Source organism: Aphelocoma coerulescens, chromosome 1A (assembly GCF_041296385.1).
Source record: "Aphelocoma coerulescens isolate FSJ_1873_10779 chromosome 1A, UR_Acoe_1.0, whole genome shotgun sequence".
Classification (NCBI taxonomy): Eukaryota; Metazoa; Chordata; class Aves; order Passeriformes; family Corvidae; genus Aphelocoma; species Aphelocoma coerulescens.
Genome location: NC_091014.1, coordinates 65,130,671 through 65,152,638, shown reverse-complemented (window position 1 = coordinate 65,152,638; position 21,968 = coordinate 65,130,671).

Genomic DNA, 21,968 nt, shown 5'->3' with positions numbered 1-21,968 from the left:
TTTACTGCACATCACTCTGGATGTTTCTCTTGTTTACTAGAGGGGTTTTTAAGGCAGGGAGCTGGGGAGCATGTAAATGTCAGCTCTGCAATTTGCTAGGCTGGAGAGTTAGAGCTGAAAAGCTCATTCTGTGCCTTGGGAATTGTGTGTTACATCTCCTCACGTGCCATTAATATTCAGCTGCACTCCTTGAAAATATGCACAGGCATTAAACACTTCATTAGCAGAAGAGAAATTTAATAGCACCTGCTATTAAAATACATATTTGTTTAGCTTGTTTACTAACTGTGTTCTCCACTTTTGGAGCATCTGCCAGCTCAGTCTGTTTGGTGATGAAATGGGCAGGGCCTGGTGACTGGGGGTTTGTATTTTAAGTACTTGGAGAGTCTTACAGGAATACAAGAGACTGCAAGGGCTGATCTTTGCCGTTCTGGAAAGGGCATTCCATACTTCTCTGCTGCCTTGCACAGCGGCACTGGTGCTGCTTTGCTCCTATTTCACACTCTGCTTTCAGCTTTAGGGAGGGTTTTGTCAGCTCTAAGAAGAGTTTACAGATTAAAAATGGGATTTACGGATTAAGTAGTTTAATCTGTAATTACGTAATTGCAAATGCAGTTCATAATTAAGTTACGAATTGTATTTTGTTTATGATAATCTGGTAAACTGGAAGGATTTCAAAACATTTGAAAAGTCCTTAGAAATTCTTTTGCAGAATTTTAGGAATTCTCTGTGGTCCTTGAACTGTCCCAGGTAGAAGCAGACAAGAGACAGTTTTACTGTAAAGAAGGCAAGCCTGGAACTTTAAAATGTATCTTTAAAGGTACATTGCACCAAATTACAGGAAGAGTTCAGTAGCTGCTATTGCCTTTAGAAATGCTACATAGGATGCATTTACAGAAACACTAAAAAAAGTTTTGAAAGGTTGAAAGGACAGAGACAATGTCAGGCATTTTTTGAAAACTCTAAAATTCCAAGCTAGCCTAGAGTCTCTTATGGTTGTAGCACCTCTGAATTTCAATGGAAACAACATGTTTTGTAGTGGCCCTTCTGTAGCAGTTCTGCCTCTTCTATGTAAAATGTGTATTTATGAATCAGGCAGACATAATGAAGTGAGATTTGCTCAGCACTGACTGTGACCCCTCATCAGCTTGATGTGTATTTTCTTGTTCTGACTTTTCACAGGGTTGTAATTGTATGCCTTCATCAGGAGATCCCTTTGCCTCTTTCACTTGGGTTCTGCTTTTGCCACTGCCTCTTTGTCAGGTGTAGGCCAAATGTGTTCTATTCTAAATTGAAACATGGTAAAAATCACTAACTGCCTATTTATGTTTTTATGACTGTTAAGGGTAGCACCTTGTAATGCAATTTGTCGTTTTGTGGATTTGATCTTAATACCATTTAAAAGTTTTTAAAATTGAAGCCTCTGGATGTTGCCCTGGTTGTGCTGGGTGGTTGCAGCCTCTCGATAGTAAGGAGGGAGTTGGTATCTTGGTGGCTGGAAAGGTGGTGTGATGTGAGGGATTGGCCTGGGACACTGCTCATGGGAGGGAAGTGGTCCTGAAGGTGGGATCCATAATGGAGGTGAAGGTGAAGCCCTGCACTCGTGTACAGGGGCTTTGCGAGGTCTCAGAGCATCCAGTTCCACATCAGCGTGGCTTACCTGGGAGTTTGTCTGAAACGTCACAGGCTCTGGTCCAGGAATCCTCCTGGGACACCTGCAAAGCCAGCAGCCCACTATTGCCAGCACCACGCCAGCAGTGGCACAAACACTGCTCAGTAAGGCACGTGGGCTCCTCTTCATTGTGGAGTCGTTCTTGGCTTGGGGTGTTGGCCCAGTGCTGCTGCAAGGCCTGGGGAAGGGCTTTGTGCTGGCAGGGCAGTGCTCACTGTAGGAAATGCTGAAAGTCACATCGATTCTGTACTCTGGCAGCATGGCCTGGACAAAGCGTGGGCTCACAGACCCAGCTGGCACTCGCAGTTTCTCCAGGGCCTGCTGGATTTCGTCTTTCCCGCACCAGCCGGCAGATCTGTTGGCACTTGCGCACAGCGAGCTGTTGTACCAGGAGATGACTGTGGAGCCGGGCTGGAGAGCTGTCAGTGCGATGTCTTTGGGGCTGCTGGAGTTCAGGAAGAGGGAGAGCTTCTCCAGGAACAAACCCACCCTTTTCCTCTCCCTCAGGAAAGAGGAGTAGCTGTTCTTGGTCCGCATGGTGAAAAGGTGGCACGGTACCTCGGGGGGCTTCAGGAGCTCGATGGTGAAGGATTCCCAGGCTGTCAGACCTCCGGAATCCGTGGCAGACAGCACAAATTCCTGAGGGGAATACTGGAAGTCGATCTCCAGGGGATAGCCGTGCATGGCCTGCTGGGAGGTGTCAAACTGCAGCCAGCTCTCGGATCCCGATGGAGAGCCATCAGCTGGGAGGATTTGTAGAGATAACTGAGTGGAGTTGCCATCTTCCTCATCGTAAAATGTGTTGGCAGGTAAAGGGAAAAAGAACAGGCATCCGATGGTTGCTGTTAGGAATTTAATGGAATGAACAAGCTTTGGGGAAGTGTTTGCTTGCCCTTTAGAGAGGAGGGAGAAAAGGGAAGGAAAGAATTAGGAAAAAATTGCTATCTCTTGCTGGATGATGGCAAAGAAAACTTGTCAGCCTCAGGACTGTGGAGTGTGCTGAAACTGAAACAACAGTAAAGTCTTGTCCTTGATCACATCTTAACCTCATTTTTTAAGCATTTAGGTATCTGTTTATTTAAAGAGCTGTAAATATCCTCAACAATGTTTTGTCTAGTCCAAAATATTAGTCAGGTCTTGTATAGTCCCTTCCCAAACAATAATATCTCATTCTAGTAAATTTTACACAGAAATACCACAACATGGTATTGTTTCATCTTCTATTTTCAGCATTAATCATGGATTTTTTTGTTTGGGGATTTTATGAGAGTATGGGTGCCTGGGGTGGGATTGCTGTGAGTGCTGCATGTCTGCCTGGTTTGAAGAGTTCCAGAGAATTTGGGAATGGACACCAGGTAAGCTGGAGGATGATAAAGCGTGGGGACAAATCTGAAAGGAAATTTCCTCTCTGTCACTGTCAGGTGAAGTTTGCTGCCAGGCTCAAGGAGTGAAGGATCACAACACAGAGTTCCTGCAGCTTGTGGCAAAAATGGTCCTTTCTTCTTGCCATTTCTGGATCATGTATATTTGTGCTTTCTACACTTTATGATAAGGACTAGTAAGATCATGCCATCTCCTTATATATTACCTAATGTAAATATTAGGGATTAATTCAGGACACAAATATTTAGGTCATAAATAGTCTGAGGACTGCATGGGTTCTAATACAGGAAACCAGAGACACCTTGCAGGGTGGATGAAAGGTTGATGGCAGCTGTGTTCAGAAGCAGGAACAGTAAAGTAAACTTGTTTTTACCTTGGGTTACAGTCTGCAGCTCTTATGAAGCAGAACATGGAGGAAAAATCCTTGCACTTTCCACAAACTGTAGTCTTTCAGATGAGGGAAACAGCCGGCTGCTTGGATCCAGGTGTGATGGCAGCAGTGTCTCACCCACCTCTGTGAAAGTGAGATCATTGCAGTTAAAGGTGAAAGATCATTTAGATCTATGTAAAAGGAATCTTATGTAAATAATGTGTCATAGTGTTGGGAATACAGTTTAAAAGCTTTTATGGCATGTGATTGAAGACCTTTGCCAGTTTCTGCCAGCACAGGAAGGACCATGGAAAGCAGACTGGAGTTCAACCTCCCTCCCCTTTAAAAAAGGAGGGAATGCAAGTGGCTTCCATCTCTGGAAAAGAAATTTTTTTTTTTTAATATTTTTACATGGCCTGTGCTTGCCAGAGCGCTAACAACGGTATTGTGTTAGGGCTGTATTGTCCATCTGTGGGATTTGACAGATCATAGAATCAAAGAATGGCCTGAGTTGAAAAGGACCTTAAAGTTCATCCAGTGCCAACCCACCTGCCATGGGCAGGGACCACCTTCCACTATCCCAGCTTGCTCCAAACCCCATCCAGCCTGGCCTTGGACACTGCCAGGGATGGGGCAGCCACAGCTTCTCCGGGCACCCTGTGCCAGGGCCTCCCCACCCTCACAGGGAACAATTTCTTTCCGATATCCAATCTAAACCTCCTCTCTGTCAGTTTGAAGCCATTCCCCCTTTTCCTGTCACACCCCACATGCCATTGTAAAATAGACTCTCTCCAAATGATGCTTGCTGGGACACCTGATTGCAAAGCTAAAGTCTTAGGCTTTGGGTACAGACTTAATGTAGGTCTAATAAAGTTTTACAAATAAGATGGCTCTGAGGGGCGTTAACAAGGCTTGGAATTCTGCATTTGTAACTGTTTAAAATATCCCATGTGTACATTTTTACAGATTGGATGTAAGGTGATTCAGGCATAATGCCATGAATTTACCCAACTGGCACTACAAACAAACGATCTCTGTTGTCTTAACTTAAGCCTGAGTCACAGATTCATGCAGTTGAAAGAGAAGGCAGACTAAAAAGTGTGTCTGGCCTAATTCTTTACTCCACAAGATACTTAACTACTTCTGTGTCATTTTCGATAAATATTTATTGTTCAGTTCTTAAAAACCCTCCACAACGTTCCCCAAGCATCTTTTCTGATGTTTTATCATCCTTACTGTGAGAAAGTTTATCTAATGTCCAACTTAAATCATCTTAACTGCACTTGAAGGTCATTAGTGCTTTGTTAGTTCCCAGGGGATTCTGAGAATGCTTCTTTTATCTTTTAAGCAAAATATTATATAAAGCTATGTATTTTCTCAGTCTTCTAGACTAATGGTTTCAGTTTGACATGTTCTCGAGACCTCTGGCCACCCTTGTGTTCCTTTGGAGCTTTTTTAAGGGTCCACATCTTTCCTTAGATAGGATGGCCAAAGCTGGGCCGGGTCATTCAGCTGAGCTGTTATCTGCTCCCAGCTGAGCAAAAAAATTGCATTCCCTTATTGGGAAGACTGCTGCTGGCACCTCCCTAGTGCAGGGAAGTTGTGCTTTTGCATAAGAAGCTGTGTTGAAATATTCTGGCAGGACTCAGGGCAGGAAAGAGGACAAAAGGAAAGTCAAATCTTAAACGTACCCAGTATGCTGCTGGGCAGGTGAGAAGTGGCATTAAATAAAGTCACCAGAGGTGCTTCTACAGCATCTGGCTTGATGCCTGAGATGATGTGTGCCTCCAAGGTAGGCTTGGTGACATTTGGCAAAATCCCACTTGTTCCCAGATCTTTGTCTGAAAGTAATTCCTTTGTGCCACTGGATAAAATCCTTGTGGGTTGTGGCTCTGTTCTGAGCATGCTGCTGCTGCAAGAAGGAGGAAATGTATTTGTTGGTCTGGATAACCTGGACATGTGAAAGGCAGAAAAGTCTGGCACAGTAAGAACTGGAGCAGTGTCAGGGTGGGACAGAGTGATCGGACTTGGTCCATGAGGTGCTTCAGCTTTACCAGGGACAGTGCTGGTTAATGTGTGAGGAAAGCTGGCTGAGGCTTCGGGACTGAAAAACAATTTGGAATAGAGGGTCTGTTCTTCTCTCTGGGCTACAGAAGAAGCTGTGCTTTTCCCTCCAGCAGAAGAAAAAACACTGGGCTGTGGGATAGTCGTAGAAGGTTTAGATTGAGGTTCACAGCCATTAGTGAAGACTTGGCTCAGACGGCTTCTTGCTGTGACAGCTGGGAATGTGTCATCGATGGGAGATGTGAAGCCAGACAAAGCTGTGGCCCTTACTGAAGCTTTCTGGAATAGTGAAGGGAGTGCTTCTGGAGAGAGGGATGCACCAGAAAGCTTTTCAAGTTCTGGAAAGTGGCTTTTTGCCTCATTGATGTAATCTGGCACTTCTGATACTGACATTTCTCCTGGCAAAGATGGGTGTAATTCTGTCTTGGGAGAAAATGCCACTGCTGAGCTGTGAGGCCATTCCTGAAGAGTGTTTCTCACCCATGGCCTGGAAAGCTGCTCTGTGCCTGAAGTTATGTCCTGTAGGAGATGGTATGTGGATATCTCTGATTTGCTGGAAAGGAAATATGAGTGTGTCTCAGGCACGTGAGGCTCTGGCTGCTCTGACAGCAAAAATGTACCAGAAGCTCTAGCAGGCAGCACTTCCAGTTCAGAGAAGAGAAGCCTGGTTTCAGTTATCAGGGAAGGTGACAGATCTGGGCAATGAGAGTCTGCAAACATAATGGATACTGAGGGGTTAGTTGGCAAGTCCTGTGCTGAGTCCATTTCTAAGGTGACCAAGCTTTCTTGACTTGCAAGGTGGATGTTATTCTGCATCTTGTAACTTGCCATGGTTCTACTTTCTGCACAGAAAGTTGATGAGCTCTGAGTAGGTGACAGCACAAGTGGTGTGAGTAACTGGCTTGGCACAGTAAAGAACAAGGGCCTGGAAGCCTCTCCTGCAGCTGGTCTCTGGGTAATTCTAGTTGGTTTTAATGCAGGTGTTGGTGTGATCATTAATTGCCTGCGGTGTAGTCTTGGAGACTTTCTTTCATAATCCCCTCTCCTGAGTACTCTCCAGCCTGCAATTTCATGCCCTAGCAGCCGTGAGAGGTGATGTGAGTTCACATTGTGCCGCAGCACTTGGATGAATTCATGGAGCAGGGCAAAGCCTCCGCACGTGACCGGCCAGGAGAGCCCCACGTAGTGGTTGGTGGTGAGGTCGATGTGCCCGGTGTCCTCAGCCAGGATGTGTGAGGCCCTTGCTGCTGGGCCTGGGTGCTGCAGCAGGGTCAGCAGGGAGCTGTCCATGTGCAGGTACTCAGCCATCCTGCACACCATGGACAGGCGCTCCTGGACGTCCAGAGTTTCTGCTCCAGCAGAGAGAATGATTTCAGCAGAAGTGATGGGAGCTTCCTTCCCACACCTGACATGGAAAGTCCAGAATTAAAGTGGATAAGAATAATCTTTTTACCCCTCCCAGTTTTTGTAAAGATCCCTGTTTGAATTTAGTAGATCACTGTTCAAAATTTTACCTCTTAATCCAAAACTTCCTTCTCCTTGAATATATGAATGTTTCCCATTCCACTAACTTCACTGATCACTAAGTTTGTTCCCACTGCTTGTGCAGAACACAGTGGCGTGGTCTGAATTTCCCAAACGCTGTTCTCATTATGGAAGTAATTCACTTCAGAGATATTCCCAGTCCGTTAGACATCAAATGTAGGTACTTACACTGAGAAAGTACCACCAGTGGTAACAAACAGTGTCTTATGGAGGCAATTTGGAGGCTCACTGGGAGCCTGCCTCTCTCCCTGCTCACAGAAGAGTTAGGAACTGGAGCAGGGAGGCTGGATGCCACCTGTACAATGGAGAATCAGTGTCCCTGTGCTGCTGGGCTTGCAGTGTCCATGCCCATGTCTGTGGTGCACTGTTGCTCTGGGACAACAAAGCCTCCAGCTTTTATATTCAACATGTGCTTGTTCAATATTTTGTGGGGTTTTGTTCTAGTTTTGGTTCCCTGATGTCACATTTCCACAGCAGGAAAAACCCACCCCGTGTCAATTAGGGAGCACCCATCTCTTTTTTTTTTTTTTTAAATAATTTTTCCCTCCCCTCACAGATTAGAGCAGAAGCCACGGAGGCCAGCAGTACTCACTGGTAGCTGTTTGGCATGCGGTTCAAATTCTGCATTTCCAAGGATAAACTGCTGTCCTGCACATAGATGGTGAAGTTTACAGCAGCCCTCAGTGTTTCCTGGGCAGGCACCCCTCCAGAGGCAGCAATGTTGAGCAGGTATACTCCCACCTCCCCTGCCATCGGCAGCCCTTGCAATGTGTTTGTTTTGGGGTTGAATTCCAACCATTTTGGCAAATCTGCACCACTGGCTAAAGCGACCTGCTCCGTAAGAGGATGGCAGAGGAACAGAATTAGTGATAAGAAATGCTTTTACTACTCCAGTTTTACATACTGTAAGCTCTAGCTGGATAAAAGTTCAGAAACAGTCACAACTGATCCATTTGGAAATCTTAGAAACCACGGTGCCTGGGTTTTTTATGTAGTGCTTGTCTTGGGTGTTTTTTAGCATAGTGGCAACACTTACTGTCCATTTCCAAGACCCTGCATTCTTTAGACTGCAGGTAGACAAAACAGGTTGTTTATTTGCTCAGTAGGGAAGTGCTGCATCGGCAGTGAATGCTGGTGAGATTTTTGCCATCAGTTCTACCTGTTTCTAATACACTTGAGGCACTTTCTAGAAGGAGATTGTTAGTGAATTCATTTTAAACATAAAGCAAATGTCTTTGCTGCAGGATTGTACCAGGAAATGTATTGAATACTGTTACCTTGTACTGAGTTACTGTTCCCTGAAAGGCAAATGCTGGCACTGGATAATAGAATATTTTTCCCATGAGGACAGTTGCATCTGGGATTATTCCTTGCAGGCTCTTTCTTTCTTCCCATCTGTTGTTCAATCCCTTGGCAACCTCAGCAGGAGAGCTCACACAGACAGACAGCAGGACAAAGAGAAGAGGGAGCAGGGGCAAGACTCTCAGCCCTGGGAGCACAGGGGTCCCCGAGGCAGGAGAGCTGTGCTGGATGTGCCCTGGGTACCTGCAGGCATCATCCATCCTCATCCAGCGCCGCTGGCAGCTGGGTGCTGCTACTGGAGCTGTAGGGGAAAGAGAAAACCCAAACTCATGGGCATGTGCTCCTCAGATCAGCCAGCCCCATCTCCCAGCAAAACAGAACACTGCCAAATGTCTGAGGCTGCTCACTTGCATTGGTTACAGCCCTGCTGGTCTCTTTGGGCCATGGTGACATTTGGGAAGGGCTCTGGGCTTTAAGAAGCCTCGGTACTCACCATCACTGCTCTGTTCAGCCAAAGGATTTCCACGGGGAAACAAAGCTGGTTCATCATGCTTTTTAACCCAGTTGCCTTCAGTCTTGCTGTTGCTCCCATCTCTGTTTCTGTTGTGATAAAAGCCCACTCAGAAGTGAAATGCTACACTGGGGCCTCATCAGGGGGGCCTCCAACATATGGCTTAGGGCAGAGCCAGGTGAACAGTGCAGTAACCTGACCTGCCAGGATTTTGTGGTGTAGTGGTGGCAAAGGGAAAGGTGAGTATGGCAAATGGCACTGATCACGGGGACAAAGGCAGGCTGAGACTCACTATCCTTTGCTCTGTAGCACTGAGGGCTGGAATTCGATTTGCTACGTTTGATGCTGCTTCTACAAGAGAGGATAAGAGAGCAGTAATAAAGGCTCTCATAAACCTGTGAGTGGCTTCCAGCTTTTAGATGAGCAGTGCATGCAACATGCTTGGTCCATCCTGCTAAGGACAGCTTTGTTTAAAAGCATACAAGAAGAAAAGAACATCTACTAGCTCAAAAGATAGAACTGAGAAAGCATGGATGATGTTTTGGAGCCAGATGACTGCAGCAGCAGGGCAGGGAGTGCTCCTTTCTTGGTACAGCTCTGACAGCAAAATGGCTTGAAAACCACAGCCTGCTTTGCTTTGGCCCTACAAACCCAGTGGCCATTTATCATGGAATCAGGTTTTGCTCTGCTGACTTTTAACAAGTATTTTCTTGCTTCTGTTTGTGGAGGTGTTTGCAGTAGCTGCCAAGTTTTCTGTCGTGCTCTGTTGTGCAGATCCCTTCCATTTTAGCTACGAGGCGAGCGTGCTTTGGATAGAGTAAGAAGTGGTGATGCAAATCTTACATAAAGACAAAACTTGTGTGATATCTACCAGAAGACAATGGCTCGCTAGTGCCTGCAGTGTGTTCCTATACTCTGGGAAAAACAGAAACCCACCTATCCTACTGATAGGTGTGCAGTGCTTGATGTCTGCTTTTGGCCAGAGATGAACATTCATCCAGCAAAGTCTGTTTCCCTTGCAACCAAGATTGGCTCTGAATAAATCAGAAGTTTGTGCTTCTTTGATTATGCTCAGCTGTGCTGAGAAACAAGTTGCTACATTCACCTCTCCATTTTTCACTGTCAACATCTCCTGTGTTCCTTTCTCCTGCAATCCCTGAAAACAATGACAAGTCCTCATTCACCCCTTAGGAAAAGAGGGAATAGGTGGTGGGGCAGAAATTCAAGTTGCAGATGAGGACTTTTATTTAGGGAGTATCATTCTTATGCAAGGGAATGGGTGCTTGACAGCTGATTAATACCTCCTAATGAATTTGCCTCCTGAGAGCTGAGTAAATATTGCCATGTAACTATGCATGAATCATCAGCATGCTCTGAAATGATGGGAATACTCCGAGATGCCTTGGTTGCTGTGAGCTTACAGGAGTCCAAACCACCCCTGGAAGGGCAACATCTGCCCAGTGCTGGAATCCAAAGCCTATGGACACACCTGTGCTTCAGGTGGGGAGGTGCCAGTGAGTGTTTCACCTATTTGGGTCCTGTCCCTTCTTAGCAACATTTGTCCCCCTGGCTTTGACAGCAGCAGACATTGTGTATTTACTCTGTAGCGTCACGTGAGGCAGAATATTTTCACAATGCTTGCTGTCATAGTGTTCTGGATATAAACTTACTGAAACCTCCCATGAATGTACAAGGGCTGAAAATAATTAGATTTTTAAAATTTCTCTGGAGCCTCCCTGTAATCCTCACTGTTGTATAATTACTGAGCTCATAATGAATTGTTCTTGCTAAATTGCAACAGAGGCATGTGGCATTCTGTTGGGTGAATGCCTCTTGATAAAAAAAAATGAGAGTGGGAGAGACACTTCAGACAAGAGCACGTAGTAACAGGACCAGGGGGAATGGCTTCAAGCTGCAAGAGGAGGTTTAGATTGGATATCAGGAAGAAATTGTTCCCTGTGAGGGTGGGGAGGCCCTGGCAAAGGTTGCCCAGAGAAGCTGTGGCTGCCCCATCCCTGGCGGTGTCCAAGGCCAGGCTGGATGGGGCTCTGAGCAGCCTGGGATAGTGGAAGGTGTCCCTGGCCATGGCAGGGGGCTGGAACTGGATAAACTTTAAGGTTCCTTCCAACCCAGGCCATTTTATGGTTCTCTGAAACTATCTCAAACGTCACTCTCTGTCTAAATGCAGGGAAACTTGGGAACAAATATAGCTAATCCAGAAACAAGGACCACTGGCTTGAGGTATTTACTTCCCACACAGAACCAAGATTAATCAAAAGTTTAATGGAATAACTTTGTTCTCATGTGATTTCACAGCCAGAGTGCAGAGATAAAGGTGGGCAACTGTAATCCAAAGCTCACACAAATCAAACAGAATCTTTTTGGGGCACCTGTAAGTACTTGTAAAGACAAAAATAACTTTTACCTTTAGACACTTTTTCCAACAAGTGTGTGCTACATTTACACAAATGCGATTCTGACACTGGGAAAAAAACACCCCTTAATCCTTATCTGAAACACCAAAGGCCACACTGAAGGATACACTATCTTCTGTTTTCTTTTTGGGTGATCTCGTAAAATGGAAATTGTGACTGTCTTGTTTCCCTGTGCTGCCCTTGCCTAAGGCACTCTCTTGCACTCCTTCTTAGAGGAAATGGGGAACAAATGTCCAATACTCCCCTGTCCCTGTTTAGCAAGCATGCTTGGCAGGGTTTAAGGTCTCCTGCAACATCCCAAATAGCCTAGAATGGCTCAGCTTTACAGCCTAGAACACAAAGGTAATGTTTTTTTTGATGAGGTTGTTTTTTGTATCTATTAAATCCCCAGCACCTGGAATCAAGGGATTGCTTGGCAATTTTAACTTCCTTTCAAGTCTCTTTGATATTCCAGCCCCCTTCTCTGCTGCAAAGGAAACCTAGATCTTTTCCCAGTAGCCCCAGAAAACTGAGCAAGCAGAAGGTGACTTCAGAACAGTATTTTGGTGGTCTGATTAATTCTTTTCGCAATGCCCTGGCATCCATGCGTTGGTAACTTGCCAGGCAGTTTCAGAGCTGTTTGTGTGGACATAACAGGAAGCCTGGTAGTAGCACATTTTCTGTGAATTGTCCAGTATGAGTTTTCCACCTTTGACTTCCATTAAATCCCAGGAAAAGCCTCCTGTGTTGGAGTTGCCTAGAAACCTGCGGAGATATGCCTGCAAATTGGCTGTTGGTGCATTGAGTCTCATGCAAAATGTGGGGGATGTTTTTGCTTGGACTGTTGCAATTAACATGTTGACTGTTTCTGGAAGGCAGAATCCTGGAAACTGGGTGTTGGGAAAGGCAGAAATTAATATGGTGGAAGAAAGGAGCCTGTATGTTACAACCTGTGTGTCACAACCATGTCACTCCTGTGTTGCCAAATGCGAATAAATCAGAAAGTCAAAGTTTTGGTATCTGGGATAAGCATCAGAAAAAGGGTTGGGTTTCTTTTCATGCCTTTTCTTCAAAATAATGGTGCACCCCCTCCCCACCCCCATTTTTATTAATTTTAATCATACTGGTGTTTTATCTTTAAGCGGCTGCCTCAGGTTTTATTTCTTTTTCTCTTATTTTAAACCAAATGGGAGAAAGAGTGGAAAGGACAAAGGAACAACATCTGAGGGAAACCTTGTCTTTACTTGCTTCTACTTCTCATTCTGTTTAGCACTGAGAAAGTATTTTCACTTCCCACCCCACTTCCCTCCCAAACCCTTATGTTTCCTCTGAGAAATTGTCTACGTGGGAAAGTTTAAACATGAAAGTCAAGGGATGATTTTATACCAAGGTTAAACTTTAACTACCCTTGTGAACACTGTTGTTTTGCTACAAGCATTTTTCCCCAAATTATGGTTTTCTTTTCCTCTTTAAAGCTCAGTTTACGACATTGCAAACTGATTAAACTGAGCTGGAAAAGGTTGTACTAAAAGGACTCAGGCACTTACAGAGTTACAGCTACATATCTAGCAGATAAAGCTTTCCTGCTCAGACAAGCCCTCACTATTTCATCTTAGCTGTTGGTTGGGTTTTTTTCCTAGGGAGAGCTAGAAAGTGAGAAGAATTAATTTATTTCAATGATTTCACTTTCTAAAGCACCATCTTTTTGTCTTCCATTTCAGCTTCTTCGAAAATGAGGAAAACGGGTCAAATTCAAAATGTCTTTTTTTTTTTTTTTTTTTTTATGAAAGTTTATATTCTCATAAACTTTGAAGTAATATTAAATATTGGCCTTTTCAAAGTTATTAGTTATTCAATAGTTCCTCTAAGGGAAAGATCACTAGGTTGGCCTGAATAAAGATGCTCTGTTGTAGGAAGGTTTTGTTTGTGCTCTGTGGGAAGGGAGATGGGAGAAGGTGCTAGAGCTGCTCATAAAGCAGGACTTTTGCCTTCACACCTGTCAAATTCATTGGGAGACCTGCAAACCTTTAAAACCTCATTAAAACTGTGTCTCTCTCCAGCTGTTAATACCAACATGGGCTGTCACTTCAAAAGGGATTTTAGAAATCCTATCAGCTGATCCCACTCTGAGCTGTCCTGCATGGCAAAAGGAGCTATTGGCTGAAGTCTTCTGGCAAAGTCTTCGCTGTTGTTTTAATTTTTTTTCTTTCTGCCCTTTTTCTGGTCAAATGGAGGAGTCTGAGCAGAGCTGAGGTTTGCACAAACCCCAGGGCAGAACGGAGGCTGGTGTGCCAAGTTCCAGCCTTGTGTGATTTTTCAGAAGGGGGTGGGATATGTACCAAGCAAGAAGCACAAGGTTTATAAGGGCCGGGCTGACAGGACCTTATTTATGGCGCCTGCTGCTGCTCCTGGGCCCAGCTTTTGCATTCAGCTGGTGTTGCTGCCTTCCCACAGCAGGCTCTCAAACCAGTTGCTGTAATAACCCTAAAATGGTGTGTGTTTCACTCAGTGGTCTCAGTTCCGCCTCGCTCTTAGCTGATGTGACAGTTTGGGACAGAGCTCCCTTCCCCTGGCACCGGCCCCAAATTTGGCTCACAGCTCTCTGCTAAACCCAGCACTGTCCCTCCACTAACACAGATGCTGCTGCCATTGCTCTGTCTTTGGATGAGATGGTTTCTGTCTTCTCTGCTGGAAAGAACAAAGAGAAAAAAATCACATTTCCACGTGATCAGCTGTGGATCTTCTCATAAGGAGAGCGAACTCAGTCATGCCTGGAAGTGATGGGGAAGCTGCAGAGGAGATGGCAGTGTTGCCCAGAGGGTGAGAAGCTGGCTGTGTCCGGGGTGTGCAGAGCACCTCCTTCCCCCTTAGGCACTTCCAGAGGTGCTGAAAACCGGGCAATTGGGCTGCTCTCCCTCCTTCATCTCTGCTTGTTTTGTAAAGCCAGTCCTAAAGCTCTCTCCAAAAAGCACATAACAGCTGAATCCCCGTGCCTTTCTGTGTGGCAGAAGCCGAGAGGCTGTTGACTGATGGGGGAAAGGAAGGAAATTTACAGCCAGAACCCTCTCATCAATTTCTCCTCCCAGATGTTTTTCTTTCGATGTTTGTTTTACTTTGGCAATTGACTAAACAAATTGCTGTCGGAGTAGTGCAGCTGATGGAGTCTGGTTTCCTTCAGGTTTTTCTGCAGTTCTCTTTCTTCTGACTTAATGATCTCAGCTTCATCCTCTGCCGTATTTTCCACGGGGAAGGGCAGCCAGGAGCCGAGCAGAGCTGCTTTTGGCTTTTCCCTCCCTCAAGTGGGGACATGGTTTTGAATTTCTGTCCTTTAGCCAACTTTAATTCTCAAAAAAATCTTGAAATAACATAATTTTCAAGGCATCCATAAGATCCCTCCTCCCCAAATGCTCTAAACTGGCTAAGAACGGGATCAGGCATTTCTGGCTGGGGAGAGGACTGGGTTCTTGGAGGGGAGAGGCTGCAATTGCACAAGCTTTGTTTCCTCACGGCACCGAGGTGCAAGTCAGTCCCTGGAAGCTTGTTTTGTAAAAAGGCCACTTGTTTTCTGCATCCCTTGGAGCTGTCTGGGCGAGCTGCTCCTGCTATTGCTAAAAGCACTTGAGCAGAATAAAAATCCGCATCCTCAGCAAAGCACTTGAGGCTGCGCTGCCTCAATTGCAAAGGAGAAACAAAAAGAGGGGAATAAAGCATGGTATCACTTTAGAATACAGGAGTTTCTATAATAGTTACAGTAAAAGTAGTGTTTATGTTCACTCTCAACAATGTCTACAGCTTCCTTTCAAATGGGTTGCCCAGAGTTATGGGTGGGATTCAGTTTCTGCCTCTATTTTTTTTTCAGTTTATGCCAATTGTCCCTTTGTAGGTGAAATTAAGTGTTGCCCAGAAAACCACAGCTCAGGCAAAGTATTGTCCTGTGTGTGAAAGCAACGATTGAGGCCTCTGCAGAGAGGCAGCTGTGACTCTGCTTTCATGTCTTTCAGGAATTATGATTTATCAGTGATGAAGCCAGATCTTTGATAGGGGATTGAAAGTAATCCCTAAATATTTAATATGAGAGAATTAAAGACAACCAATTTGTCAGATTTTAGAGTGGGTTGAGACTTGCTCCAAGGCCCTGATAAGTATGTGCATGACTCATGTTGAGGTGCTCAAGGGTTTTTATGGAGGCTTATCGGTATAATACGGAGGGAAAAAGAGGGATGGAAAGGCAGCTCTTGAGGTTTTGAGTGAGTTTAACAGAGGGAAAGTGAGGGAGCTATAAATTGTGTTGAACTTGGGGGATGGAGAAAAGCAAACCCATTTAGTTTGTACAGATGCCACGTGCCTGAAATGAAATTATGCATGAAATTATGCATGAAATAATGCAAAAAGCCTCGAGCTGAGCTTCATAGCTGCTCTTATAAAAGACAGCAGATGTTTTTGTGGGGCTTTCTTTTCACAGCCAGGTCTCAACAGCACATTTAGGTGCTGTAATAAGGCATTTGATAAACTAGCTAAGTTTTTAGGAAAAGTTCAAGCTCTTTTCTTGCAGTCTTTCAAAGCTTCTGGAAACGGAATTATTTATTTAAAGTCCTAGCTCTGGATCTAGGAGCCTTACTTCATTTATTTCTGCAAATATTAGTCTGGCTATTTGCTTTTTTTCTTTTTTTTCCAGGCTGTTGGGCCTGGATGCTTTTATTTGCATACATAATGTTTGTTCTTGCAACAGTCCCTCCTCTGAAAGTTGCCGGGGTAACAGCTTTGTCTGTTCTTTCCATTTGAAAGCAGAGCGAGAGTGGCACCTCGACCTCCTGGCTGGCTGCTGGACCGGGAGCCAGCAGAGCTGGGCTCCATCCTGCCCTGGCTGCTGGCATCTGCCTTTGCCTGAGGTGCCCTTGGCAGGAACCAGCAAAGCATTTCAGTGGTTTTATTTATTTATTTATTATTGATTTATTTGTTTGTGTGCCTGTTGTTGGGCAGCCACCCAGTCCCTGCCTAGCAACCTCTGGCATCCACAACAGTTACCTAAAGGACTTTTCCCACATTCAAGGGCTTTCCTCACACCTTGCTGTCCACTCCTGACCCTGACTCCCCTTGTCCACATCCCAGAGGGACTCCAAGCCTCCCTGCTTCCCCCAAATTCCTCTGTAGCTCCTGCCATTTGCCTCTTGGTGTCTCCATTTCCCTTCTGACCCCAGGTTTGCCTTGTTGGCTTCAGGACTGGTTGTAATTGTGGCTTTACCTCTGTGGATCTGTAATTGCCACCGTTGGGCAAATGTTAACTTTTTTCAGGACCAGCTGCTTGGAGAAAGGAATCTCAGGATAGTTCTTCTGAAACTCACAGATGTTTTCTTTGTTTATTTTGTTTCTACCTACTTTCCTATTTCTCAAATATGCCTCGACATGTCAGAACAGCGATGATCAGCTTGCATTAAATAAATTAACTTAATACTGTTTGACATCATTATCTTTAGCTCATCCACTGAAAGCACCTAAAGAGAAGGGTTGGCCTTGGTTTTGCTAGGATTTGCATTTTTTGTTGGTTTGTTTTTTTGGGGTTTTTTTGGTTGTTTTCTTGGGTTTTTTTTGGTTTGGTTTTTTTTTTTTTTTTTTTTTTTTTTTTTTTTTTTTTTTGGTTTTTTTTTGGTTGATTGTTTGTTTGTTGTTTTTTTAAAGGAGAAATGTTTTAAGCTCACCCTGCAGACTGGTGGCAGAGCAGGACTGGGGCAGGCCTCCTGAGCTCCCTCTGATCCCACTCCTCAATGGATTAGCCCCTGCTCTGGCTTTGGGTCTGAGAGAAGTTGGGGCTGTTCAGCCTGGAGAAGAGAAGGTTGTGTGGAGATCTCACAGCACATTCCAGGATCTGAAGGGGCCTGCAAGGAAGGTGGAGAGGGACTCTGCATCAGGACCTGGAATGACAGGACAAGGAGTAATGGGTACCAATGGAAAGAGGGGGAATTTGGGCCAGATGTATGGAAGAAATTGTTCCCTGTGAGGGTGGGGAGGCCCTGGCACAGGTTGCCCAGAGAAGCTGTGGCTGCCCCATCCCTGGCAGTGTCCAAGGACAAGTTGGATGGGGCTTTGAGCAAGCTGGGATAGTGGCAGGTGTCCCTGCCTGTGGCAGGGGGAGCTGGAACAAGATGATTTTTAAGGTCCCTTCCAACCCAGGCCATTTTTTGGTTCTAAGCCGAGTTCATGGGACCTGGCTACTGAAAAAAGCCATTTATCTCCCAGCTCCGTGTCTGTGTGTCTGCCAAGAGATAATTGGGGGGAAGAGAAGCCCAGCCCTCCTGATGCCCATTTGGTCCATGACTGACAGATTTATGATAGGCTGCAGCTTCCTCCGTTTGTCCAGCAGCGAGTGGCAGGGCCGGGCGATTGTGTGCCGGCCTTCCCAACGGAGAGTGCTTCCAGCTGGATCCAGGGCACAGGAAATGATCTAGCGAAAGCCTTTTGGTGACAATTAACAGAATTCCTGCCGATAACTTTTTTTTGTCCTCTCCCTCAGAACGTTTTTACAGCAAGCCCTAAGTGGCTGCAGAGAGGCATTGGAGGTGGGTGGTTACAAATATTTGATGAGTGTGTCATGGACCAGGTTTATTTCTGTTGAAAGTATGATTATTTTTTTAATCAACACCTCCTTAGTATTTTACTCGATGACCAGAGCAACATAAAAATTTATTTTTCTTCTGAGATGGTCAAACCCTAAAACCCAGCCCAGTTTGGCCTCAAGGAAGGAAGAGTTATTGTAAACTGCTCGTTTTGCCAGGAACAGCAAGGGGCTCGAGTCCTAGGGTCACCAAGGTGGTGTCAACTTGGGAGAATATGCTTAAAACCCCCCCAATTTCTGTAATGCATTCCTGTGTGAGGCATCTCTCTTGCAAAGAGGGAAAAATAAATATTTTTTAGTGGTTGCATGGAATTACCTGTGTAAAAGAAAGGAGTTGGTGCTGGGTGTGCTCCCTCAGAAAGCTTTTAAGAGTTGCCTTAGATGCAATGTTGGAAACCAAATACCTTTCCTTAGAGCCTTGTGGTCTTCAGATCTGAGGGTTTGTTTTTCATCATGGGTGAAAAAACAGAACCTGAAATCCTTGGTATTAGTTGTTCTCTTAGAAAAGAAGGAGGAAAACCATTTTTTTGAAGAGTTGATACACATGGGGATTAACCAGCTCTGTTTTCAGTAGATAAATTACAGCTCAGGAAATTAAATTTAAAGTGAGATGGATATTTGTCCTTGGGAATTTGACACCTGTAAGCAAAAAAGCTTTTGTTTTGAGAGTTTAAGGTGCTGCTGTAGGCTTTGTGCTGGATTTATGCTTGAAGACTTCTTTTCTTTCTTATTGCACTGCAGTCTCCAAACTGGGGGTTACTAGAGAAGGGCAAAAGAGAGTGAAGCTGGTGTTGTAAGAGGGGTCAGGCTTTTCTGCTGGGCTGTTCATGTTGTCAGGGGCTCTTGCAATGAAGTGCCATGTGGAAAAATGGCCTTTCCTTGCCTGAACAGTGAGCAGAGCACAGGCAAACTGCTTTTATCTGCTGTGGAGCTGGTTTGAATACTGACAGCTCAGACCTTTTGATCTGCCACAGCCTGGCTGCTGGTTTTGCCTGTGCAGGAGCAAGCCCAGGAGCAGAGAGTGGAGAAGGAAAACTGCAGTGGTCACAGAGGATGGAAAACAGGCAAGTGATGAGAGCATGGAAAATACAGTAAGAAAGTGTAGGAAAAATGGACAAAGTCTGGAAGAGGCAAACATTGCAGTGGTACAGGAGAGGCCATGTCCTCATCTGTACTTCTGTGACTTCTATCCACAGACAGCTTGGGCTTCAGCTAGAAAAGTGTTTTCTTTGTAAGTATACAGAGATTTCGGTAATACCGGGGAGCAAAACACCTTGTAAGAGTAAGCTGGTTTCTGAGCTTCAGAAATCCTCTTGTAAGAATTCCCTCTGTGCTTTTACAAAAGTTCCTGTGCTCCCCTTTCCTTCCCCCACCTGTGTACAGGCAAGTGAAGAAGGGCTGGAGTCTTTCCCAAACTCTGGAGTTTGGTTGGCTGCATTTTTGGTTTTGAATGAAAGAGTCTGTATAAATCTATCTGTGTCTCCTTGATACGCATTAGTGTTGGCCCCACAGCAGGCAGGGTGAGCACGGCAGCTCTGCCTCACCAGCACACAACAGGCATGTGAAAAATCAAGAGGAAATCTCCACCTTGAGTCCAGGCATGGAAGAAATTGTTCCCTGTGAAGGTGGGGAGGCCCTGGCAAAGGTTGCTCAGAGAAGCTGTGGCTGCCCCAGCCCTGGAAGTGTCCAAGGCCAGGTTGGATGGGGTTTGGAGCAAGCTGGGATAGTGGAAGGTGTCCCTGGCCATGGCAGGGGGTTGGAACTGGATGATATTTAAGATCCCTTCCAATCTAAATTATTCTATGATTCTATGTAAATCCTAAATACTTCCACTAGACCCAACTGCTGCTGGGCAGGTATTGGGGACTGTAAACCTGTGCTACCCCAAAACCAGGGGCTCTGTGATCCCCTGGGGATAACTGGAGGTAGAGCATATCTGCAAAGAACTGTGTGCAGCAAGGCTGATCCAAGTACTGCTCACAGGACGAAACGATGCTGAAAATGATGCATCAGCTCACAGCTTTGAAGAGAACCTGCTAGTGGGTGAGGGAAGGGCCCACCCTGACTCAAGTCAGAAACCCCAATTCCCTCAATCCCACATTTGCAGCACTGGCTTTCAAGAGCTATGCTTATTGAGGGGCTGCTCTGTGGTGGAATAACCACACTGTTTTTCATTTCATCACCTCTTTTTTAAAGGAGGCTGACAATGTCTTGTCCTTACTCTTGGCTTGGTGGAAGAAGGAAGCTGAAAAAAGGAGGTGATCTGGCAAAGCCAACAGCTGCTTGAAGCACTCCAGGCCTGTCTATGCACATCCTTGCTCCCAAATTCCTAGGGTTTCCAGAGCAGCTAGCCAGAATGCTGAAAAAGCTTTCTCTTTAATCTCTTGATCTCCACTGTGTGTTTTTGCCAGTGCAGGTAAAACAGAGGTGCACACTCCACGTACCGGTGTTTCCACCCGGGTAAACAGGAGAGTCTCAGTAATTACCGAGAACGATCTGAGCGAAACATCGTGTCTCTACAGCTGGTTCCTGGGACACAGGAGCAGGCAGGGCAGGCACACTTGACCTGCCAGGTATCACCCATGTCTCTCTCTACTCAAACAACAAGAAATGAGATTCATTCATTCTTTGCTCCGGCTAAATTCCAACTCAAGCGTGAAGAGAAGTTTTGTCTGACAGGTTTGCTGCGAGCGGTGGTGGTGATTGCTGTGCTTTCAGAGATCCATTTGGTACACATATCCTAAATTCATGAGGTGGTTCTCCCCAGGCTGCAGCTTTGCTTCAGGAGCTGACAAGCCACAGCCCTTGGCATCACTTCAGTTCTCACTCGTGGTGTTACAGAGAATGACGAGATGCTCCAGTGTTTGCTCAGGTCCAACTCTTGGAATAGGACACCACATTTAATAAGCCCCAGAGAAGGCTCTACTATTTTATTTTCTCAATTTTAATTTTAACTAAAGAGACAACCCAGCTGAAAACCAAGAGGATGACATGATATTATGGAGAGTGGAATTTGGCATGCAGGTTATAAACTAGTCTGAATCCCACTGTGTGAAAATGTTCAACAATACTGCAGAGCCTGACTGCTTCCTCCCAGCTGCGACCAAGGACAAATCCCAAGGAGAATTCTGTCCATTAGTAGCAACGAGACTCTCCCTCCATGTGTGTCAATATCTATATCTATATCTATATCTATATCTATATCTATATCTATATCTATATCTATATCTATATCTATACATATATGTATATGATGTGTGTGTGTTTTAATTTGGTTGGCTTTTGCTTTTCCTTAGGTAAGCTGATGGTGGTGGTGATCCCTGCTTTGCAAGCTGCATGCCAAACTTGTTGTAGCTTGCCTTATAAACTTACACTTTCTAAACAAGTTAAATGGAATTAAGACCAGAATTATTGAAACCAGCTAAAGCTTAGCCATTTTCTTCAGTAGTGACAGGAACGGGGGATGTGGCATGGGGACACCTGGTGATTCACCTGGCTCAGAATCCTCTCCCCTAGCAGTGGCCAGAGATGGATGCCTGAGGAGAGACAAGAACCAGGTACGTGTGCAGTGACAATTCCCCCAGCCAATTCAGGGAATCCATCAGCTGGATAAGGTGTCTCTGTTTTCTCCACAATGTTCTATAAACTTTGGCAGTTTCCTGGGGGAAGGAGTTGTGTGGATGTGCTGCATGTTGTGCCTTTGGTCTGTTCTCTGAGTGGTTCCTCTCTGTGGCTTCACTGTGCACCTCTGAGTTGCATTAGCAGAGAGGTACAATCATCAGACCCTGGAGACCATCCACATGCCAGTCCTGGTGTGGCAGACTGTGAGAACATTTGTGCACTTAATGTTGTGTGTTTTACTGTTTGGGGGAGGGGGGGGGTTGTTTGCTAGTTTTGTTTTATAATGGAAGTTGGTTTTATCATGAGCTCTGGGCCAACTTTAGGTTTATGCAGTGGAATAGAGCCTCTGTCTGGTTTGCTCCGTATTTTCCTCCTGACAGGAGAAAAGTGCTCACCCTTAACAACCCCTGCACCACTTTGTTGTTGAGCACTGGGACTATCCTGTTAGGCAGTCTGGAAAGGACATTCCCCCTCTT